The sequence below is a fragment of the Desmodus rotundus genome, chromosome 3, assembly GCF_022682495.2.
Source record: "Desmodus rotundus isolate HL8 chromosome 3, HLdesRot8A.1, whole genome shotgun sequence".
Classification (NCBI taxonomy): Eukaryota; Metazoa; Chordata; class Mammalia; order Chiroptera; family Phyllostomidae; genus Desmodus; species Desmodus rotundus.
The window spans coordinates 99,995,357-100,005,266 of NC_071389.1; the positions used below are offsets into that span (position 1 = coordinate 99,995,357).

At 42.3% G+C, this 9,910-nt stretch overlaps 1 pseudogene; it reads left to right on the plus strand.

Moving 5' to 3' along the window:
* The first annotated feature begins 7,803 nt into the window (after positions 1-7,803).
* On the plus strand, positions 7,804-9,664 carry LOC112296227 (zinc finger protein 131-like; annotated as a pseudogene).
* Positions 9,665-9,910: the final 246 nt, after the last annotated feature.

Sequence of the window (9,910 nt, forward strand, 5' to 3'; positions counted from 1 at the left end):
GACATATACACAACAATCAGGGAAGAAAAAGAAATAAAAGGTATCCAAAATGGAAAGGAGGAAATGAAACTGTCATTTTTTGCAGATGACATAAAAATGTAGGTAGAATATCACATAGACTCCACCAAAATACTACACAACCTAATAAATGAATTCGACAAAACAGCCAGATACAAAGTCAATACTCAGACATCAAAGGCATTCTTTTTTTTTTTTTTTTAATTTTTTTTATTGTTATGCAATTACAGTTGTATGCCTTTTCTCCCCATCCCTCTACCCCACCCCAGGTGAACCCACCTCCCTCCCCCCTCTCCACCCTCCCCCTTGGTTTTGTCCATGTGTCCTTTATAGTAGTTCCTGTAATACCCTCTTCCCACTATCCCCGCCCCGACCCCCCCACCCCCGCCCTGGTTATTGTTAGATTGTTCTTAACTTCAATGACTCTGGTTATATTTTGTTTGCTTTTTTCTTCTATTGCTTATGTTCCGGTTAAAGGTGAGATCATATGGTACTTGTCCCTCACTTCCTGGCTTATTTCACTTAGCATAATGCTCTCCAGTTTCATCCATGCTGTTGCAAAGGGTATAAGCTCCTTCTTTCTCTCTGCTGCGTAGAATTCCATTGTGTAAATATACCATAGTTTTTGGATCCACTCGTTTGCTGATGGGCACTTCGGTTGCTTCCAGTACTTGGCTATTGTAAATTGTGCTGCTATGAACATTGGGGTGCACAGATTCTTTTGGATTGGTGTTTCAGTGTTCTTAGGGTATAATCCCAGCAGCGGAATTACTGGGTCAAATGGCAGTTCCATTTTTAGTTTTCTGAGGAAATCCCATATTGTTTTCCACAGTGGCCTCACCAGTCTGCATTCCCACCAACAGTGCACAAGGGTTCCCTTTTCTCCACATCCTCTCCAACATTTGTTTGTGGATTTGTTTATGTTGGCCATTCTGACTGGTGTGAGATGATACCTCATTGTGGTTTTAATTTGCATCTCTCTGATGGCTAGTGATGCTGAGCATCTTTTCATATGTCTCTGGGCCCTCTGTATGTCTTCCTTGGAGAAGTGTCTGTTCAAGTCCTTTGCCCATTTTTTAATTGGGTTGTTTGTCTTCCTGGAGTGGAGTCGAGTGAGTTCTTTATATATTTTGGAGATCAGGCCCTTGTCTGAGGTATCGTTGGCAAATATGTTTTCCCATACTGTTGGTACTCTTTGTAATTTGGTGCTGTTTTCTTTAGCCATGCAGAAGCTTTTTATTTTGATGAGGTCCCATTTGTTTATTCTTTCCTTTATGTCCCTTGCTTTAGGGGATGTGTCTGTGAGGATGTTGCTGCGTGGAATGTCTGAGATTTTCCTGCCAATGTTTTCCTCAAGGACTTTTATGGTGTTACGGCTTATATTTAAGTCTTTTATCCATCTTGAGTTTATTTTCGTGTATGGCGTAAGTTGGTGATCGAGTTTCATTTTTTTGCACGTAGCTGTCCAAATCTCCCAACACCATCTGTTGAAGAGGCTGTTTTTGCTCCATTTTATGCTCCTGCCTCCTTTGTCAAATATTAATTGATCGTATAGACTTGAGTTTATTTCTGGGCTCTCTATTCTGTTCCATTGGTCTATGTGCCTGTTTTTATGCCAGTACCAGGCTGTTTTGATTACAGTGGCCTTGTAATACAGTTTGATATCAGGTATTGTGATCCCTCCTGCTTTGTTTTTCTTTCTCAAAATTGCTGCAGCTATTTGAGGTCGTTTATGGTTCCATATGAATTTCTGCAATGTTTGTTCTATATCTGTGAAATATGTCATGGGTACTCTAATAGGGATTGCATTGAATCTATAAATTGCTTTGGGTAGTATGGCCATTTTGATAATGTTGATTCTTCCAATCCATGAACATGGTACATGCTTCCACTTGTTTGTATCTTCCTTAATTTCTTTCTTCAGTGTTGTGTAGTTTTCTGAGTACAGGTCTTTTACCTCCTTGGTTAGGTTTATTCCTAGGTACTTTATTTTTCTTGTTGCTATATCGAATGGGATTTTTTTCCTGATTTCTGTTTCTGCAGTTTCGTTGCTGGTGTACAGGAATGCCTTTGATTTCTGGGTATTGACTCTGTATCCAGCTGTTTTGCCAAATTCATTTATTAGGTCGAGTAGTTTTTGAGTGGAGTCTATAGGGTTTTCCATGTACACTATCATGTCGTCTGCAAACAGTGACAGTTTCATTTCCTCCTTTCCAATTTGGATGCCTTTTATTGCTTTTTCTTGTCTGATTGCTGTGGCTAGGACTTCCAATACTATGTTGAATAGGAGTGGTGAGAGAGGGCATCCTTGTCTAGTTCCTGATCTTAGTGGGAAAGCTCTAAGTTTTTGTCCATTGAGTGTGATGTTGGCTGTAGGTCTCTCATATATGGCCTTAATTATGTTGAGGACTGCTCCCTTTATTCCCACTTTGCTGAGTGTTTTTATCAGAAATGGGTGCTGTATCTTATCAAATGCTTTTTCCGCATCTATTGATATGATCATGTGATTTTTGTCTTTGCTGTTGTTGATGTGATGTATTATGTTTATTGATTTGCGAATATTGTACCATCCTTGCATCCCTGGGATGAATCCCACTTGGTCATGGTGGATGATCTTTTTAATATATTGCTGGATGCGGTTTGCTAATATTTTGTTGAGAATTTTAGCGTCTATGTTCATCAGCGATATTGGCCTGAAGTTTTCTTTCTTCGTTGTGTCTTTATCTGGTTTTGGGATTAGGATGATGTTGGCTTCATAAAAAGAGTTTGGGAGTCTTCCATCAGTTTGGATTTTTTCGAATAGTCTGTGAAGGATAGGGGTTAGTTCTTCCTTAAATGCTTTGTAGAAATCTCCTGTGAAACCATCTGGTCCAGGGCTTTTGTGTGATGGGAGTTTCTTGATGACTGCTTCAATTTCCTTTGCTGATATTGGTCTGTTCAGGTTTTCTGCTTCTTCTTCATTCAGTTTTGGAAGATTATATTTTTCTAGAAATGTGTCCATTTCATCTAGGTTTTCAAATTTCTTAGCATACAGGTCTTCATAGTAATTTCTTACGATCCTTTGTATTTCTGTGGTATCAGTTGTAATCTCTCCACTTTCATTTCTAATTCTGTTTATTTGGATCCTCTCTCTTTTCTTTTTGATGAGCCTACTTAAAGGCTTGTCAATTTTGTTTATCTTTTCAAAGAACCAGCTCCTGGATTCATTGATCCTTACAATTGTGCTTTTAGTCTCTATGTCATTTAGTTCTGCTCTGATCTTGGTTATTTCCTTCCTTCTGCTTGCTCTGGGCTGTTTTTGTTGTTGTTCCTCCAGTTCTTGTAGGCGTAGGGTTAGGTTGTTTGTGTGAACTGTTTCTAACTTCTTAAGGTAGGCCTGTATTGCTATGAACTTCCCTCTCAGGACTGCCTTTGCTGTGTCCCATAGGTTTTGGGTTGTTGTGAGTTCGTTTTCATTTGTTTCCAGGAAGTTTTTGATTTCTTCCCTAATCTCGTTCTTGACCCATTCATTGTTTAATAGCATGCTATTGAGTCTCCATGCTTTTGAGTGTTTTGGGTTTTTACCCTTGGCGTTGGTTTCTAGTTTCAGACCCTTGTGGTCAGAGAAGATGCTTGATATGATTTCAATTTTCTTGAATTTGTTGAGGCTTGCTTTGTGTCCTATCATGTGGTCTATCTTTGAAAAAGTTCCATGGACACTTGAAAAGAACGTGTATTTTGCTTCTTTGGGATGAAAAGCTCTGTATATATCAGTTAAGTCCATTTCCTCTAAGGTAGTGTTAAGTGACACAATATCTTTGTTGATCTTTTGTTTGGAAGACCTGTCCATTTTTGATAGTGGGGTGTTAAAATCCCCTACTATAATTGTGTTGCTGTCAATATCTTTCTTGAAATCCTCCAATATTTTCTTTATGTATTTGGGTGCTCCTATGTTGGGTGCATATATATTTACAATGTTTATGTCTTCTTGGTGGATTCTTCCTTTGAGTATTATGAAGTGACCTTCTGGGTCTCTCTTTATGGCCCTTCTTTGGAAGTCTATTTTGTCTGATATGAGTATTGCTACCCCTGCTTTTTTTTCCTGTCCATTTGCTTGGAAAATTTGTTTCCAGCCCTTCACTTTCAGTCTGTGTAAGTCTTTTGTCCTGAGATGGGTTTCTTGTAGGCAGCATATGTGTGGGTCATGTTTTCTTATCCATTCAGCTGTTCTATGTCTTTTGATTGGAGCATTTAATCCATTTACATTTAAGGTTATTATCGATAGGTAGTTATTCATTGCCATTATTTCCCTCCTGTGTTCCTCTGTCTTTCTCTTTTCCTTCCTTTCCTTAAAGCAGTCCCTTTAGCATCTCTTGCAGAGCTGGTTTGGTGGAGCTGTATTCTTTTAGACTTCTTTTGTCTGGGAAGCTCTTTATTTGGTCTTCTATCTTGATTGAGAGCCTTGCTGGGTAAAGTAGTCTTGGTTGGAGGCCTCTGGTTCTCATTACTTGGAATATTTTTTGCCATTCTCTTCTGGCTTGGAGCGTTTCCATTGAGAAGTCAGTTGCTAACCTTATCGGGGCTCCCTTGTATGTTACTTCCTTTTTCTCCCTTGCTGCCTTTAAGATCCTCTCTTTGTCTTGGAAATTTGCCATTTTAATTATGATGTGTCTTGCAGTGGGTCTCTTTGGGTTCCTCTTGCTTGGGACTCTCTGTGTTTCCTGGATTTGGGTGACTTTTTCTCTCCTCAGATTAGGGAAATTTTCCATCATTACTTTTTCAAACAGGTTTTCTATCCCTTGCTCTTCTTCTTCTCCTTCTGGTATTCCTATTATACGGATATTGTTACGTTTCATGTTGTCCTGCATTTCCCTTATTGCCTCTTCATTCTTTCTGAGCCTCTTTTCCTTTTCTTGCTCCTTCTGGGTGTTTTTTTCTACTTTATCCTCCAGCTCGCTGATCCGATCCTCTGCTTCATCAAGTCTGCTTTTAATTCCTTCTACTGTGTTCTTCAATTCAGAAATTGTATTCTTCATTTCCGCTTGGCTCTTGTTGATATTTTCTATTTCCTTTTTCATGTTGATATAGTTTGCAGTGAGTTCATTGTAGTTTCCTTGTAGTTTCTGGTAGTTCTCTTTGAGCTCAGAGAGCTCAGTGAGTTTCCTGATGACCATTGCTTTGAACTCAGTATCTGATAGTTGACTTGCCTCTTTTTCGGTTAGTATTCTTTCTGAGACTTCCTCCTTTCCTTTCATTTGGGAATTGTTTCTTTGTCTTCCCATTGTTTGTGAGGTTCTTCTTGTTGGCCTCTGCGTCTTAAATTGCTTTGTTCTGACTCCCTGGATTTATGATATGAACTTCTATGGTAGAATGCCAATGGGATTCGGTGGTGCTGTCTCCTTACTCTCCTGTGCTCACTGGTCTTGAGCTGACGTTTATGTGTTTAACACGGTCTATCTCTAGTCTTTTCAGCACTCCAGGTTTTGTTGTCTCACCTGTGGGAAAAAGAGAAAGGGGGGGGCGAAAGAAAAGAAAAAAAAAAACACACACACACACACAAAACAAACCAAAACAAAGATGGGAAGGAGGGAAAAAGGAAATAGGAAAGGAGGAAAGGAAGGAAGGAGGGAAGAATAAAGAAAGATCGGAGGCAAGATAAGAAGGAATTTTAGCAAAAATTAAAACATAGAAATAGATAAAAGAAGGCAGGAAGAAGACATAAAAATGTAAAGGATGGGAGGAAGAAGGAATGAAAAAAAAGAAAAAAAGAGAGAGGAAGAAGGAATTCAGGGGGAAAGGAAAAAAAAAGAAAAAGGATAAAAAAAAAAAAAAACAAAAAAACCCTTCTGTTGGCTTTAAACCGGTCAGGTTATTTCTGCTGGTGTCCTGTCTGTGCAACGGGAGGGGGTGTTTGGAAGGATTGGTTTCACTTTTCTCTCTTCCTGGGTCACACTCTTCGCTGTTTTGTAAGTGTGGTCCCTGGCAGTCAATCAGTCCGTTGATCAGCCAATCCAGCTGCTTTGGCTCTTGACGCGTGCGCGCGCAGCAGGGGAATCCAGCCGCTTTGGGTCTATGACGTTATTTTGTGCCCTGAGCGCGTAGCCGGCGGACCAATAGAGCCGCCAGGGCTAGGAACGCTGGCGCGCAGGTGGCGGATTCAGCCGCCTTGGGGTTAGGACACTCGCCAGCAGCTTTGTATTTAGAAAACAGGCACCCAGCCAGCCCTGTGCTTGGTGAGCGCGCGCAGCCCGCTGAGCCACAGGCTCTGTGCTTGGGGGCCCGATCCAGCCGCCCTGGGCTTGAGTCTCTCGGGCGGGCGGGGCCGCCCTGGGACTGAATCACGCGGCACTCGGTTCCGAGGTTTTGGGCCTGTGGGTAGAGCAGCTAGACTCTGGTCCAAATTATCTCGGAGGTTTCAGGTGTGGGCGCCCCTCCGGGGTTTCAAGTGTGGGTCCCGTTCGCTAATCTGCTCGCGCGCGCGACCGGACCTCAGGTGAGCGTAGCAGTCCAGTGGTGGAGGGGGAGGGGCGCCAGGGGCCTCGGCTACTACCGAGAGTTCTCTAATTAGCCCCTGAGTGTCTCTATTTTCTTTTTCTTTTTGAGAAATTCCTCCTTTTCAAGCCCCCCTGGTCTAATCAAGCACCTGGCTGCTCACAGCGCAGCCTGGCCCTCTCCCAAGACTCCTGCCGCAGCCCCTGCGCCAGGGCTGGCGCTTCTGCCGCCCTTGTACCACGCGGTCCTGGGTCCCGTGGACCTTATTGTCCTTCAGCACTCTTCTTACCGTCAGATCTTTCAGTGTCCTCTATCTTTGGTCTCTGATCTTCGTATATGCTGGAATACTGTTGGCTGTTCGCTCTGCTCCTCAGATCAGCTAGGTATTTCCCTGGCGTTGAGGGGAAGTGGACTCCGCTCCCACCTATGTTGCCGCCATCTTCCCCAAAAACTCCTCAAAGGCATTCTTGTACACCAACAATGAAACATCAGAAACAGAAATCAGGAAAAAATCCCATTTGATATAGCAACAAGAAAAATAAAGTACCTAGGAATAAACCTAACCAAGGAGGTAAAGACTGTACTCAGAAAATTATACACCACTGAAGAAAGAAATTAAGGAAGACACAAAGAAATGGAAGCATGTACCATATCAAGGACTGGAATTATTAACATCATCAAAATGGCCATACTACCCAAAGCTCTTTATAGATTCAATGCAGTCCCTATTAGAGTACCCATGACATATTTCACAGATATAGAACAAACATTGCAGAAATGTATATGAAACCATAAATGACCCTGAATAGCCACAGCAATTTTAAGAAAGAAGAACAAAGCAGGAGGGATCACAATACCTGATATCAAATTGTATTACAAGGCCACTGTAATCAAAACAGCCTGGTACTGGCATAAAAACAGGCACATAGACCAATGGAAGAGAACAGAGAGCCCAGAAATAAACCCAAGTCTCTATGGTCAATTAGTATTTGACAAAATGGGGAGAAGCATAAAATGGAGTAAAAATAGCCTCTTCAGCAAATGATGTTGGGAGATCAGGACAGCTACATGCAAAACAATGAGACTCAGAGCCATGGCTCTCTGGTCTCTGAGTGTGCGCACCTTTGGCAGCTGGAACTGAGCCGAAGAAGTGCCTGGCACCCCCGCAGACATAGAGGGTGAGGCACTGTTTAGGTTTAGAGGAAGGTGTGGGGCAAGTATCACCCCAGGAGGGGCGAGCACGGCAAGGCAGGATAGGTTCACAGGGGCATAGAGGAGTGAAGGAGTATTCCGAGCTAGGGCAACCCACTGGCTATGGAGGCCAAACTGATGATGGACTCCCTTCAGGAGTTCCCGGAACATCACAAAATGATCCTGGACCAATCGAATGAAGAGTGAGAGCAGGGCCAATTTGCTGACATCACCCTGATTGTGGATGGTCACCATTTTAAGGCCCACAAGTGTATTTTGCCTGCCTACAGTAAGTTCTTCTACAAATTCTTTCAAGAGTTTACTCAGGAACCTTTGGTGGAGATAGAAGGTGTTAGTAAAATGTCCTTTAGTCATTTAATTGAGTTCACAATAGAGCAAAATTAATGATACAAGGAGAAGAAGAAGCCAATGATGCATAGAAAGCAGCAGAGTTTCTGCAAATGCTAGAAGCTATCAAAGCTCTTGAAGTCAGGAACAAAGAAAACTCTGCTCCACTAGAGGAAACTACCACAGGAAAAAGCGTAGGCCAAACAAAGAGAGATTACAGAAACTTCAAATGTCATCACTGAATCATTGCCATCTGTGGGATTGGAACCTGTTGAAATTGAGGTGGAGATGTCAGAAGGCACCATCTAAGTGGAAGAGGAAGGTGTGGCAGCACTAGAGGAGGTCATGGCTTTTGCCAAGCAGACTGTGGAGTACGTTCAGTGTATGTATTCCTCTGATGATTCTGCTCTGGCCCTGTTGGCAGATATTCCCAGCAAGTACTGTCAAGGTGACAGAAAAGGGTAGATGAAAGAAGACAGCTGTGCATCTGACCCCACAAGTAAACAGGTAGAAGTTATTGAAATTGTGGAACTTTAGCTGTCATATGTGAAGAACTTGTTCCATTGTGAGAAATGTAACCGTTCATTTAAATTATTTTACAATTTTAAGGAGCACATGAAATCACACTGCACTGAGAATTTCAAGTGTGAAATATGCAGTAAAAGGTATCTCTGGGAGAGCACATGGAAACAGCACCTCAGTTTGAGGAAGGTGGAGTCAGTAAGAAGCAAAAAACTGGGAGGGAAATTCACATATGTCAGTACTGTGAGAAACAGTTTGACCACTTTGGACATTTTAAAGAGCATCTTCGCAAACATACAGGTGAAAAACCTTTTGAATGTCCAAATTCTTATGAACAATTTTCTAGAAATAGCACTCTCAAATGTCACCTGACTGTATGCCAAACTGGAGTGGGGGCAAAAAAAGGAAGAAAGAAGCTTTATGAATACCAGGTCTGTAACAGTGTATTTAGCAGCTGGAACCAGTTCAAAGATCACTTGGTAATACACACTGGAGATAAACCCAACCATTGTACTTTATGTGACTTGTGGTGTATGCAAGGAAATGAATTAAGGAGGCATCTCAATGAATCTCATATTTCTGAGCATCTGGTAACTGAAGAAGTTCTTTCAGTGGAAACCAGTGTGCAGACTGAACCTGTGACATCCATGACTATTATAAAACGAGTGGCGAAGGTCCCTGTGTTACCAGTGCTTCAGGTTCAGGTGGACTCAGCACAGTGATTGTGGAACATGTCCATCCAGATCTGCTCCAGGACAGCCAAGTGCATGATGCAGACATGAGTGAGCTTCTAGAGCAAGTCCAGGTGAGTTACCTAGAAGTGGATCGAATTCAGACTGAAGAAGGCACTAAAGTCCACGTGGAGGAGCTGCATGTTGAACTGGTAAATCAGGTGCCCCTGGAAGTCCACACTGAACTTCTAGAAGCAGACTTGGATCAAGTGACCTGGGACCTCACGAACCCAGAGGAGAAGGAGCTGGGCTAAGAGGACGCTGCTGAGGCAGCCAGAGAAGTTCATGAAGATGCTGTTGGTTTAGAGGTCGGGCCAGTGGTGGGTTCTCAAGCTGAAAGTGTGGGAAATGAAAACAGAACACCTGTGCCGGTTTTAGAATGAACAACAAATGAATACATTTTTAAATGTATGTGTTGGGTTTTTGAACTGATGCTGGGCGGTGCGACTGTCCTTGTGCTAACAGACAAGTGGACCAAATTCAAACTCTTTCCTGTTGTGCTGAACTGTTTCTATTGAAACAACCTGATTTCTTCTCCTGGCTAATGTCACAGAGGAGGGATGTTTCCTGTAAGTGAATGAGAAGTTTTGAGCAGTGTATTTGTGGAAACTTAAGTGGATTATATTCTT